Consider the following 15,312-nt stretch of genomic DNA (forward strand, 5'->3'; position numbering starts at 1 on the left):
AGATTAGGGTAGCGGGGATCTCTCCACTGATCTGAGTGGATGACCGATTCGCTTGGTTTATGCGGAGCAGACACTGGTTGCCTGCTCTCCTCTATAGCCCAGCAAGTGTAAACCAACAGCGGAGTCCATTTACACCCACCAGTCCATAACAGTGCTAGGAGGGTCTGATCAGACCCTTAGTATGAAAGGGGCCTTAAAAGGTCAGACACAAGTGTGGAAAGAAAAACCCAGCTTGTTTTTCACAAACTATGCAAAAATTCCACTTGTTCAGTAAAGGGCGATGAATATTAGTGAGGATTTCATACCATTCCTGGAGTTCAGATTTTAATTCTATGTTATGGGAGTGTCACCACTGAAGCATAATTTGTAGAGGAGTGTTCGTTGGGTGGCGCCGCCTCGTCTGTCCGTCATTCCGCAATCTTTAGGTCTGCAGCTGTAAAACCTCCTCACTGTGTCTGTGGCCCGCTAACAGAGGAAGAACCTGTGAATACTGAGCGGGGGGGGTCCTGCTTGTATCCGGTGTGGTCATGTGATGTCTGAGGACGCCTCTGGCCCTTAGCTGTGCATTCTTCTCTCTGGCACCAGCATAGGGTGGCCACACACTTGGCATTGTCAGCTTTCGATATCGCCTGACGTTTTAATACATTATCCTGTGAGTGTCTGGATCTTATCAGACCTGGCCTTTACAAGTGCCTTATCACACAGAGACTGTCCTTCCTGGAAAAATACATGACAACCACCTACCTCTCCTGCAGCCTGAGCTGACATTCTTCACTGCTAAAGAACCTCCTTCATCTGACACTTCTACTATACAAACCATAAGCTGAACTCCTACAATCCTTATTAAAGCCAGACAAACATTCTCCCATGTCAGACATTACTTCTCCCAGTGGGCTCAGTTATATGAAGTCAGGCAGGGTAGGAACACCTATATACTGCCTCCTGTATTCCCTACTGTACCGGTGGTGTATGTGGGGCTCCTACCCTCCTCACTAACCTATGGGTTAGCCCATTGCCCTGACATATTTCATTCAAATTTGAATGCCCTCTTGACCTGGTATCAATAAAGCTTATGGGTCAGCTTGTGTGTTTATATGCCTGGAGCGGGGGAGGATCCTGGAGAGCATGTGCACCCATCAAACACTCCTGGGACTTGGTTTCCTGAGCACTGTGGTTCCTCGCACTGTCCTGTACTATGGTCTACACAGGGGGACACACCCAGAGGTCCTGAGTACAGACGACTCTTCTGGCAGCAGTAGCTATACCGCAGAGCGGCAGGATGAGCATTGACTGTGTTCTAAATCCAGATAGAACACAGGAGACAGGACCTATAAAGCAATGTGTATAACACACTGATGACTATCAGGGCTCTTTTACACAATCGGACCATCCATTGAGCTCTATGGGGAGGCCGGATGTAAACCGACCGTTCACACCTGCCCGACATCTGTTAAAACAGATGGATGGGGGAATCTGTTTAAATCCCTCCTCCGTGCCTGAGCATAGCTCCTGTTCACAGGCCAGTGATGGGGGGGGGGGGGGGGGCTGCTATTGGACCAGCGCAGGGAGTGAGATCAGGTGCGGTACTAGGAAGAACCACAAAGGCAGGTGGTGGGGGACTGCTATTGGATCACCCCAAGCAGAGCAAATAAAATTGGTGCTGGGAGGAACCAGTGGTAGGGGGGGGGGGGGTGCTATTAGACCAGCCCAAGGAGTGAGATCGAATGCTGGGAGGACCCACAGAGGTGTGGCGAGGGGGTGGTGCAATTGGACCAGCCCAAGGAGTGAGCTGAGGTGTTGGGAGCTCTCCTGCAGAGTGAAGATCTGTCAGGCTTATGGATAGCTGTGTGTAATACTGCTCATATGGTTATGTTCTTATTTCATGGACCCTTCCTAGTAGCAGTTTATAATCTCAATCCCACTTGCGTTGGTACCCTGAGTGTTGTAGTCTTATCTATTTGCCTATCATGGAAACTGTTCCTTAAAAATGAGGTTCTTTATCCAGTGGCCTTTCTAACGGCTTAGATGAGGCCCCAGGAGAATGATAGTAGTTGTATGCCCTTCAGAGGTAGCAGCTCCCCTGTATATAATCGTTGGTTGCATCAGAGCTGGGATGAGGTGCTAGGTTGGCTCTGCCTGTGCTCTCATTTTGGCACATTCGTTGACTGTGAGGATGGCCGTTTTTATCACGCTGCAAATTACTGCCTACACAGGATTGGAGAAATGCTCCATCATGCACAGGGAAAGAAGAAAGTAATAGTATTGGAGCCCCTCCCATGGATGTGATTAATCCCTCCCCCCCCCCCGGCTTAATTCATCCCACATTGATCAACTTTGGTATAACCAGCGTGTCAAATTTTTAGTGCGTGTTTGCCAGCGGCTGTTCTAGCCGCTATTAACAACTGTGTTCTCCCAGCAGTGATGGCTCCCTGTGCCCCCGCTGAGAGAACACTATATCTCTGCTGAAGGAATTCCATCATCAACACTGATCCCTGGTTGCAGGAAAGCAATTTGTATAATCTATGGCCGGCTTTAGAAGATGGAGATCCTCCAGCCTCTCTGGCCGGCTTTAGAAGATGGAGATCCTCCACCCTGGCAGATGGTGAGGCCAAACCTGACCAATGATAGTGACTTCTCTGAGCCCATGTCTGTTAAATCGCCCAGGCTGCAGTTCTCAGAATTCCCAACCTGGCTCCAGAATCCCTATTCCCCCCCCCCCCCCTCCGTAACCACTCATTGTGATCAGCTCTTTTGAGCGACCAGCGATACCAAATCACCAGCATCACATAGGAGTGCCAATTCAGTCCATACCCTGCCGGTACTCATCTGATTGGTACTGGTTAGGTCATCAGTAGCCTGTCCTTGTTTACTGTAGATGTTCTACACCTTCCTGGGCAGATCACGGACTGCCATTTCTGATTTCAGGGACTGTTTGCAGTCTCTGTGCTATGACTGGCTGTGTGAGACGCCATTCTTGCCAAGTTTCCTGTTTTTCTCGCTTTGTGTAATTTTTATTTCTTTGAATAAAATGTGAATCTTCTGTAGGATCCGGTTTAGTTGCACATTAGAGGTTCGTTTTTATAGGGTTTGTATTTTGTATCCGTTGTGCCATGTGGTTCACGGACTGTTGGGTGGGTGTTTCTGGTGATCACACTTTTCTCCATATAAGGGGATTTACTAAAACTGGAGAGTGCAATATCGGGTGCAGCTCTGCATAGAAACCAATCGGCTTCCAGGTTTTATTGTCAAAGCTTCATTGAAGAAGCTGATTGGTTTCTATGCAGAGCTGCACCAGATTTTGCATGCTCCAGTTTTAGTAAATCAGTCTGTGGAGTTTGCAAATTGGAGTTGGTAGATTGTGCCTGCTGCATGCACACTGCTTGCTTCACCTGCCCCGTCCATAAGAGGACACAGAGCTCCTGCCTTTTCCCAGGCTGACTTTTTTTTCTCTTGTTCTAATTTTCCTGTCATGGTGTCTGTTCTGCGCGGCCTATTTATAATTCTGAATACCTTCTATGAAGCTGTGCTGGTTCTGCTCTGATCCAAGTCACCCTGTTTTTAAAATTCGGAGTTCCTTCTATAAAGCTCTGATCCAAATTGCCCCCTGTTTATAATTTTGAATTCCTTCTATGAAGTTCTGCTCTGATCAAGTCACCCTGCTTATAATTCTGAATTTATTCTATGAAGCTGTGCTGGTTCTGCTCTGATCCAAGTCACCCAGTCTATAATACTGAGTTCCCTCTATGAAGCTCTGATCCAAGTCACCCAGTCTATAATTCTGAGTTCCCTCTATGAAGCTCTGATCCAAGTCACCCGGTCTATAATTCTGAGTTCCCTCTATGAAGCTCTGATCCAAGTCACCCAGTCTATAATTCTGAGTTCCCTCTATGAAGCTCTGATCCAAGTCACCCAGTCTATAATTCTGAGTTCCCTCTATGAAGCTCTGATCCAAGTTACACCGTCTATAATTCTGAGTTCCCTCTATGAAGCTCTGATCCAAGTCACACCGTCGATAATTCTGAGTTCCCTCTATGAAGCTCTGATCCAAGTCACCCAGTCTATAATTCTGAGTTCCCTCTATGAAGCTCTGATCCAAGTCACACCATCTATAATTCTGAGTTCCCTCTATGAAGCTCTGATCCAAGTCACACCGTCTATAATTCTGAGTTCCCTCTATGAAGCTCTGATCCAAGTCACCCAGTCTATAATTCTGAGTTCCTAATATGAAGCTCTGATCCAAGTCACCCAGTCTATAGTTCTGAGTTCCCTCTATGAAGCTCTGATCCAAGTCACCCCGTCTATAATTCTGAGTTCCTTCTATGAAGCTCTGATCCAAGTCACACCGTCTATAATTCTGAGTTCCCTCTATGAAGCTCTGATCCAAGTCACACCGTCTATAATTCTGAGTTCCTTCTATGAAGCTCTGATCCAAGTCACCCGGTCTATAATTCTGAGTTCCCTCTATGAAGCTCTGATCCAAGTCACCCGGTCTATAATTCTGAGTTCCCTCTATGAAGCTCTGATCCAAGTCACCCGGTCTATAATTCTGAGTTCCCTCTATGAAGCTCTGATCCAAGTCACCCGGTCTATAATTCGGAGTTCCCTCTATGAAGCTCTGATCCAAGTCACCCAGTCTATAATTCTGAGTTCCCTCTATGAAGCTCTGATCCAAGTCACCCGGTCTATAATTCTGAGTTCCCTCTATGAAGCTCTGATCCAAGTCACCCCGTCTATAATGCTGAGTTCCCTCTGAAGCTCTGATCCCAGTCACACCGTCTATAATTCTGAGTTCTCTCTATGAAGCTGTGCTGGTTCTGCTCTGATCCAAGTCACCCTGCTGCAGTTTGAACATTTCCACATTCTTGTAGCTTTTTGTACCTGAGCGTCTCTTTACCCTACCCTGTCATCTGCCACTTTATACATTTCAAATGAGGGGAAAAAAGACGGGCAGGAGGAGAACGGTGTTCTGTGCAGACCTTTGTATACACATTGTAGGGGATAGCTGGTCTGCTCTTGTGTATAGTAAATATCCCTCTGTAATCTCTGCCTGTTGTGGCCACTGTCTCCTCCGCCAGGTGCCATCAATGTGATGTTGCTTAGTCCGTGCAGTGTTTAGGGTGGACCCCAATTCTTTATACTGAATACAGTGCAGGATCGGAGGATCCCGGTTTCTATTGGCCATAGGATGTGTGCCTGTAGCAACCTGTCAGTGTCTACCATACTGGGGTTAATTTACTAAAACAAGAGAATGCCTACTCTGGTGCAACTGTGCATGGTATCCAATCAAGCTTTCAGGTTTTTGCCCCCGTTCACATCGATACAATTTGACATGTCAAATCACAGCCTATTGCTGGCAATGACGCTTTCCCAAACTTTGTGGTGCCGCATTGATTTCCAAAAGTAGTTCCTGCACTACTTTTGGGGACTTCAGGGGCGATTTCAATAGACATTTGTGCATGAACCTGCGCTGGTTTCTTTCAAATCGTCCCGGAACTCGCACTGAAATGCGGGTTTGAAATTGTGCGTGTTCAGTTGAACTCGCACGATTACAAATCCTCATTTAATATGAATGAGGGCTAATTGTCAAAGCTTAATTGAGCAATCTGAAGTAGAAGCTGATTGGCTACCATACACAGCTGCACCAGAGTTTGCACTCTCCAGTTGTAGTAAATTAACCCCAGCATCTCCAAGAGCAATCTTCCACTTGTATGACAATCACACACGCAATCAATCAGGTGTGGTGCGTGGGGTTCATCCACATCCTAAGATTTCCTGGGGCACCAGCACATACTTTGAAATACAATTTCAGAACAGATAATCTTACAGTCAGGTTTCTGTATGGCTGTAGCTTTGAGGGTTTGGTACAGCAAGCATTTCTTAAAGTGACCCCGTCTGTCAGGTCACCTCAATAAAAATACCAGCCCTATAACAGAAGAAGCACTATAGCTGCCTGTATGGCATCCCATCTGCTAAAGCCACTGCTTTACTCTTCTCCAGTAGCTGCAGGTATTTGATGGGGTTGGTGGATCTAATACCTAAACCCCCCGTGCTATGCATTGATTCGCCCGGCCAGTTTATAGTTCTTATAGTCATGAGGATCAGGCATATATAAACCTAGAAGTGGGAAATACCTGCTGTGGCTGGAAAGCTGTGAATCCTTTCAAGATGTGGACTGCTGGACAAGCAAGTTTAGTGCCCCTTCTACGTTTTTTTAGTGACTGGTTCACTTCAAGCTAAGAGGTGTGCCTCATTTCTGTTGTTCTTCTCTGTGCCAAGCCCAAATGCTAGGATGGGGAGATGATGGTTATGGTGACCCAGACATGGGATGAAAGACTCTTCGCTGTGTGTCTTCTCAATCCTACCTTGGTTACACGTGATGGTAGTAGAACATCTCCCCCACATAAAACCCATTGGTGTATCGAATGAGTGCTCAACCTGTGGCCCTCCATCAGTTGGAGAACCACAAGTCCCATGAGGCATTGCAAGGCGCAGACAATTACAAGCATGACTCCCAAATGCAGAGGCATGATTGGACGTGTAGTTCTGCAACAGGTGGAGGGCCACAGGTTCAGCACCCATGCTAGGTTTTTATATAGTGACAGTACTTATGGCTTCCAGCACCCAACCCTCACCATCCTAAACCTCTATTCAGATACTTGTTTTTTTAGTTCTGTTCCAATGAGTGTCCATCTCCTGCTGCCCCTCTGTGTATCAGGTCTGCTTCTATGATCTTTTTTGGATTAGGTTATAAATGTTGAAGCTTGAGCTAACCCTCCAGCTGGCCAATTTCAGGAAAAAACCTTGTATTTGGCCAGTTTGTATCTCCAATCAGAGCGAAAAGGGTTATACAGGCATTGGATACAGCAAGATAAAGGTGTATCCAGGCATTGAATTGAGGTGGGGGGGCTACAGCGTTGGATGGAAAGTTTCTTCTCTATCAGGAGACATTGGAGAGGAATCCTGTTTTTAAAAAAAAAAAAAAAAAAAAAGGTAACATTTTGTTAGTGACGTTGACGACCCTTCTTACCTGCTGAAATACACACTTGCTGCCTCAATCCATTCAATGCTGGGGGCTTCTCAGGAACATTCACATTAGTGTGTCTCCAAAGTCGCATGATTTCCAGTGTGACTATGATCTGACTTTACTCTCGATCGAAGTTGCACCAAAGTAGTGCAGGTACCTTTTTCAAAGTTGCTGCGACTTAAATGTGTGCCAATGAAAGGAATGGCGTGCCACTTGGCCTGTGACTTTGATGTCCAAAGTTGCATGGAAGATCACACAACTGTGAATGGACCCTAAAGACCTGGAACCAGTGCTGAAGAGGTTCACATGGCCTTTATTTTATCCATGTGAAGGAGTTCTCCACCCCAACTGAAAAGCATGCTTCTCCATGAAGGATCCATTTGTTATGCTTGATGTCTTCTTGCTTCAAATGATTTTAAATTAGGACCTATGCTCGTAGGCTCAGAAGTTCATCTAGTGCCTGTGTGACTCACTTTTTCATGGGAAATATAGACACCCTTGTGCCTGTTGATAAAGCCACTTTCTGTGTGTTCCTTCCTCATTGCCACTGTGTTGAAGTCAAAATTGCTTAAGACTTTATCCAAAAATTTTATATAGAGGACAATAAAGCCTTTTGAGGCGGAGCCTTGTTCGGCCTTTTCTAGGTGCCTTCCCCAGCACAGCGTAGAATAAAGTATGGTGTGGTTGCTAGTTATTGCCCACAATGGTATTACCGCTGGGCAGAGTTGGGGGCTCGTCCGGGACCCCACGCCGGTAGGCATTACACTTGGCCTTTGTGGTTAATGATTTATTTTTATAAAAAAAAAGATGAGACAAATTTGTTTAAACTCTTGTATAATAGCCCGTCTTTTCTGAAATCCTTTTGAAGATATATATATATTTTGTAACACCCTCCATAGCTATAGCTAACAAAAGCAGTTTTGTATTCACTTTGTATCATATCGGACTCTTTCCAGCCTTGTACGTTTTTAGAACGAAGTCCGAAAATATCACTTTTTTTTTTTCTCCTCTCCTTTTTTGTGTTGTACATTTATTTTTCGATCCATCAGTAGCAATAAGTTATTTCTAAGAATTGAACCTTGGTAGAAAACAATCATTCTGGCTTACTCTGTATTGTTAGAAAACTAATACGAAAAAAAAAAGAAGCTTTTTGTAACTTGGCTGTACATTATGTACATATAGTTTTGTTTTTTGTTTTTATGTTGCTTTTCAATATTTTGCCATGTAAAAATCCAAAAGTTACTGACCTTAAATAAACCTGTTTAAAGTCTGGTGTGTGTTGGCTGTTTTCTCACCACGCTCACATAGACGTGCTAAGAACCAATGGAAAGGCTGATCTGCCATAGAAGGGGTGGTAAAGAAGAGCGGATCATAAAGCAGAACATTGGGTTGACTTTGCCTAAATACATTCACAAACACTCTCTCTCATCTCGTCCATTTTATTAGGTCCATCTTCCTAGTAGCAGGTTGGACCCCTTTTTGCCTTCATTCTTCGTGGCATAGATACAACAAGGTGCGGGAAACATTCCTCAGAAATCTTGCTCCATAGTGTCATGATAGCAGTTGCTGCAGATTTGTCGGCTGCACATCCATGATACCAATTTCCCGTTTCACCACATCCCAAAGGTGCTCTATTGGATGAGATGTGAGTGTGGAGGCCATTGGAGAACAGTGACCTCATTGTCATGGTGAAGAAACCAGTGGTAAGATGAGTGGAGCTTTGTGACATGGTGTATTATCCTGCTGGGAGGAGCCATCAGAAGATGGGAACACTGTAGTCATAAAGGGATGGACATGGTCAGCAACACTACAGTCGTGACGCTTAAACCATACTCAGTTGGTTCTTAGGCGCCCAAAGTGTGCCAAGAAAATATCCCCCACACTAGGGGTGTCTAACTCAATTTCATTGCAGGCTGCATCAGCAGTGCGGTTGCTCTCAAAGGGCCGGTTGTAGCTGGGATGCACTATGTCGAGTGCAGCGTTCAGCAGTGCGCTACGTACGGAGTGCAGGGTTCAGCGGTGTGCTACGTACGGAAGTGCAGGGTTTAGCGGTGCGCTACGTACGGAGTGCAAATTCCAGCGGTGCGCTACGTACGGAAGTGCAGGGTTTAGCGGTGCGCTACGTACGGAGTGCAAATTCCAGCGGTGCGCTACGTACGGAGTGCAGGGTCCAGCGGTGCGCTACGTATGGAAGTGCAGGGTTTATCTGTGCGCTACGTACGGAGAGCAGGGATTCAGGGGTGCGCTATGTACAGAGTGCAGGGATTCAGGGGTGCTCCATGTACGGAGTGCAGGGTTCAGGGGCGTGCCATGTGCTAGGTTCAGGAATGCGCTCAGTAGGAAGTGCAGGGATTGAGGGGTGCACTACGTATGGAGAGCAGGGTTTGGGAATGCGCTAAGTGCAAACAGCAGGGTTCAGGGGTGTGCTATGTGCAGGGATTCAGGGGTGCGCTGTGCCCAGTGTGCAACATCTCATTTCCACCCGCTCCTCCTGGGTTCTGACCTCTGCATCCAGCATTCTGCCTCCATCCCCCCACCTCTAATCACATCTTTCTACACACTTCCACAGCCCACCTTTCAAAGCAAACCTCACATCTATACTCTCTCCTACCTGATTCAAGATGGCATTTACAAGAATGCTATCATGTCCACTATTGCTACAGGTCCTGAAAAGCCCGTCCTCAAGATGCAGCCGCTGGATGCAGATTAGAACACAGCTCCCGGAGCTGTCAGGTACCTCTGCCACTGACAGGTTGTGCCGGATCTACAGCGCATGCGCTCAGTTACACACAGCCAGGACTGCTGGGGAGACTGAGGAGATCGTGTTTACTCCTGTTTCCAAGGAGACCTGTTCCGTGACAGCGGAAAGTAGCTGGTGAGAAGTGGCGGGCCACATGAAAAGGCCCGGTGGGCTGGATTTGCCCTGCGGGCATTGTGTTTGCCACCTGTGCCCCCCCACCATTACACCACCACCAGCTTGAACCATTGATATAAGGCAGGATGGATCCATGCTTTCATTATGTTTATGCCAAATTCTAACCCTACCATCTGAATGTCGCAGCTGAAATTGAGACTCGTCAGACTAGGCAACGTTTTTCCAATCTTTTATTGTCCAATTTTGGTGAGCCTGTGCGAATTATAGCCTCAGTTTCCTGTTACTAGCTGACAGGAGTGGGATCTGGTGTGGTCTTCTGCAGCTGTAGCCCACCTGGTTCAAGGTTTGATGTATTGTGTGTTCAGAGATGATATTCTGCATACCTTGGTTGAACAATTAAACAGGTGTACCTAATAAAGTGGCCGGCGAGAGTACAGTGCTCGGCATAAATGAGTATACCCCAACAGAAAACCTTTTCTTTCCTTTCTGAATCCACATTTAATATGGGACACTATACTACAAAATACGGCCATTGATTGCAACCAAAATTTGTTAATTTGCACACACAAAAAAATTATTTTTCCTAACAAATTCATTAAAGACCATGTTGCAAAAATTAACACAACCCAATGAAAGTCTTCGGAACAAAGCTAAATTTTAGACAGCAAAATTCTAAATAACAAGAATTCAACTACAGGTGAGTGTAATAATTCATTAAACAGGTGTCCAGCAGACCGGTGATTATAAAGGGGCATTACTTAACAAAGAAAACCCCTCCCATTTCATGCTGTCAGCAATAGGGATCGACCGATTATCGGCAAGGCCGATATGCACTTTCCCCGATATATCGGAATCGGCCCCGGAGGTTACCGATATTGTTGTGACGTCATTGTGTATGTTGCGCCATGCGCCTCTGCACACAGGGATAGCTTCTGCCTTCTTAGGCCACCTTCCTCAGCCTCGTCTGGAGTCGGGGGAGTCTCGGGACAGTGAGCTTACAATGCACACAGTGTGTTTAGTCGCTACACCCACCCACAGCTGCCCGGGGCCAGCCAGCCAGCCACAGGTCTGTACCAGCCAGCCAGCCACAGGTCCTGGGCCTGTACCAGCCAGCCACCCACCACAGGGTGCCAGCAAATCAGCCACCCATCAGGGTGCCAGCCAGCCACCCTCCAAAGGGTTCAGTAACAGATTTGTGTCGAAAATTGTGTTTACTTTGCAAAACTTTAAATGTTCAAAATATCGGCCGATACCAATATGCAATGCCCAAAATATCGGTATCGGCAACGAAAAACCGGTATGGGTCGATCCCTAGTTAGCAATGGTTCCCCGTGGAGGAGAAATGTCACAAGGCCTGAGACAAATAATTTACACAAGAAAGCTGAAGGCTACAAGAAGATCAGCCAAGCTTTACTGATCAGTCAGAATACTGGAGCAAAAGTGATACAAAAATGTAACAAAGATTGAACTGCAACCATCTCACATATTTTTCCAGGCCTTCCACGGAAGTTATCATCTTATCAGGAGCGTCTTCTGATGAGAAGGGTTGAAGAAAATCGCCATGCAAGTTCACTGCAGTTGGCTAAAGAAGTAGAAAGCCAAACTGGAGTGATTGTTTCCCGTGACACAATACGACGTACACTGCAGAGGAATGGCATGCATGGGTGATGTCCACAAAGGAAGCCTCTCCTAAAGCCCATGCACAAAAAAGTCTGCCTAGAATTTACTAGTGCCCATGATGAAAAAGAATACTGGCACTCCTGGGGGAATTCTGCAGAGACGAGCATCATTCTCCATCATTGTCTGATGAGGTCACAGTTCCTCTTTTTTCGGTGGTGGCGATGGGGAGTTCTTCATCCAGCACTCCTGTAATAACATCCTAGGCTTAGAGCCTTCATTTAGCCCTGAACTCCATGGACATCTAGTGGTGGAAAAATACTTACTGCTCCTGATTTATGTTAGTTATTGCAGCAAAAGCGCATCTTCCAGAGAGAGAGAGAGAGAGGGGGGGAGGGGGAACTCAAGCTATCCTAGACTCTCCTTTAATGGAATTGGATATTTGCCATTATATGTCTTCCAAATAACAAATCACCTGGAGAGATGGATGGAATTCTCATTGACATATACCAGTGTTTCCCAACCTTTTGTTCATTCAAGACACCCTTTAAAATGATGGACAATCTCGAGGCACCCTCCAAAATGATGGACAATCTCGAGGCACCCTGCAAAATTATGGACAATTTTGAGGCACCCTCCAAAATTATAGACAGTCTTGAGATATCCTCCAAAATTATGGACAGTCTCAAGGCATCCTTTAAAACTATGATCAGTCTTGGGGCATCCATTCTAAAATGTAAAAACTATTCCAATAGTTTTACATAATGCAGCAACATAGGATACCCAAAGTTAATGGTGAAAACTAGTACTGACGAGTATTTCAGTGTTTCTCTTCTTCCTTAGTTTTTTCCATCAGTCAACTAATGTGACCCTAAAGCTGATGGAGAGGGGCAGGGGAGGCTCAAACAAGGTTGCTGTGAAGGTGACTGACATCTTCATCTCAGCCGATGATCTCATTGGTCGTTGGAAGGTCAGCAGCTAGAAGATCGTAATGGTGCACAATGAAAACCTGTGGCTTTGTGTAACTAAAAGGCAGCCTTCATCCACCCACCACCTGTATACAATTTGTGGGCAATTTCTAGGCATTTTTCCAAGACCCCCTGAAAAAAACCTCAAGGCACCCCAGGCTGCCTGGGCACCCTGGTTGAAAAGGACTGACGTATACAAATCTCTTAAATCTGTTTTCCTTCCACTTTTAGATGCTCTTAAAGCGGAGTTCCACCTAGGGGATACTTTTTTTAAATAAAAATACCCCCGGGACAGTTAGGGCTAGTACATTCCACAATGGCTAGCCTCTGATCTGTCCCGGGTTGCACTTACCTTTTAGGAGAAATACTTACCTTGAAAAAGTATTCTCCAGCGCTGCCATCTCAGGTGTGGGCAGCTTGAAGCCAGCGCGTTCCTCTTCTGCGTCCTCTTCCTTCTTCTTCGGTCCCACGATGCACTGCACCGGCCCAGCCGTCACTTCCGGTGCGCGCGCGTCATCCCTCCACAGCTTCTGGGCATGCCCAGAAGCTGTTTAGAAGGGAATGACGCGCGCGCACCGGAACTGACGTCGGGGCCGGTGCAGGCGCATTGATTCCAGGGAGCGTTGACGTTCAGCTCCCAGGAATCATTGCAAAAGCCAGGAAGTGACGAATCGCCGTGGCCGCCAAGGGGAGGAAGAAGGAAGTAAGGTAAGTATATTTTCTCTACAAGGTAAGTAAAGAAAAAAAAAATTGTGATTATCCATTTGTTTTTCAGGTGAACCGGAGCGAGAAGATGGAGGTAAGTATAAATTTAGGGTGGAACTCCACATTAATCTCGCATTATCTATCAGTTAATTACTAGACACCATAGATGGGATCAGAGTGGTTTTGCTTTCTAAAGCCCCGTACACACGCTACTAATTTCCGCCAACCGGTCGTCCGTTTTTTGTGGCATGCTAGTCTGATGTGGAACGTGAAGAGGTTTCTTTCATACGAATTTTCCCGTAAGACAGAATTCTACTTCAGAAGTGATGTCATGTGTTGGATTGCTTTGTATGTGTCTCTGAGCATGCCTAGTCTTGCTCTTATGATTTTTTTCCGTCGAAATCTGTACTAATGAGACGAAAATCGGACGTTGTATTACGGACAACAAAAATTTTATAGCCTGCACATCAGGATTTTGTCAGCCGAAAAGTCGGAGTCGGCTGTCGAAAGCACCATACTAACAATCCGAAAATCAGCAGATCGTCGTCGGACGAATTTTCCCTTCCGAATTTCTTATCTTGTGTACGGGGCTTAAGAAAAAGAAACACCCTCAGTTCCTCTGTCTCCTATGAAGATGGGCTGCACAGTGGCTAAGTATTTAGCTATCCCACTTAGCAGTGCTAGGGTTGTTGGCTCAAATCCCAACCATGACACTTTCTGCATTGAGTTTGCATGTTCTTCCTGTGTGGGTTTCCTCCCACACTCCAAAGACATGCTGAGGTAGGTTAAAGCTGATCTTCACTGCATCTGAGCACCAAAAATGCTATTTAATTCATTTTTAATATTCAAAGCAATCTCCCCCATCCATTCATGTCTCCATGCTTTATTTTGTTAGGAAATCACTTTAAACCCTCCCCCCTTAGGATTTCTGGTCATTGCCATCTTGAGTAAGAGCAGATGATTCACTTGCCAACTGTTTAAAGTAAATATATACGTCATTACTTTGATATTATATACTAGTGTTATGGCAGCAGCTAGCTGCCATTACCCCAGTATTGATTTTTACTGTAGGCAATTTGGCGCAAGTGTTTAAGTTAACCTGGACATTAGTCCCAGAAGAGGTGAAGAGCGGTTTCAATGGCCAATGTCATTATTAAGGGGCAGAGATGTGTTCTATATAACAGAGACAGCACAATCTCCTGGAGGAATTTCCTGCGTCTATGGTGGACTGTTCTGCCCTCTTCTGGTGGAAATCATTTGTTATTAGTGGTAAGGTTATTGAATGAAGTAGACGGGTATTATTGTATTATTGGACCACACTGTGATAGTATGACGGCCATCAGCCCATCAGCCTGGAGGAGCCTTGTGTTCTGATGTCAGCGTGGCTCTATACTCAGATAACATCTCTGAGGAGTGGTGTGTTCTGATGTCAGCGTGGATCTATACACAGATAACATCTTGAAGGAGTGGTGTGTTCTATGTCAGCGTGGATCTATACACAGAAAACATCTTGGAGGAGTGGATTGTTCTGATGTCAGCGTGGATCTATACACAGATAACATATCAGAGGAGCGGTGTGTTCTGATGTCAGCGTAGATCTATACACAGATAACATCTCAAAGGAGCGGTGTGTTCTGATGTCAGGTTGGATCTATACACAGATAACATCTCGGAGGAGCAGTGTGTTCTGATTTCAGTGCAGATCTATACACAGATAACCTCTCGGAGGAGCGGTGTGTTCTGATATCAGCGTGGATCTATACACAGAAAACATCTTGGAGGAGCGGAGTGTTCTGATGTCAGCATGGATCTATACACAGATAACATATCGGAGGAGCGGTGTGTTCTGATGTCAGAGTGGCTCTATACACAGATAGCATCTCGGAGGAGCGGTGTGTTCTGAGATCAGCGTGGCTCTATACACAGATAGCATCTCGGAGGAGCAGTGTGTTCTGAGATCAGCGTGGCTCTATACACAGATAGCATCTCGGAGGAGCGGTGTGTTCTGAGATCAGCATGGCTCTATACACAGATAACATCTCAAAGGAGTGATGTGTTCTGATGTCAGCATGGATCTATACACAGATAACATCTCAAAGGAGTGATGTGTTCTGATGTCAGCG

Source organism: Pelophylax lessonae (genome assembly GCF_965119305.1).
Source record: "Pelophylax lessonae genome assembly, chromosome: 11".
NCBI classification, from domain to species: domain Eukaryota; kingdom Metazoa; phylum Chordata; class Amphibia; order Anura; family Ranidae; genus Pelophylax; species Pelophylax lessonae.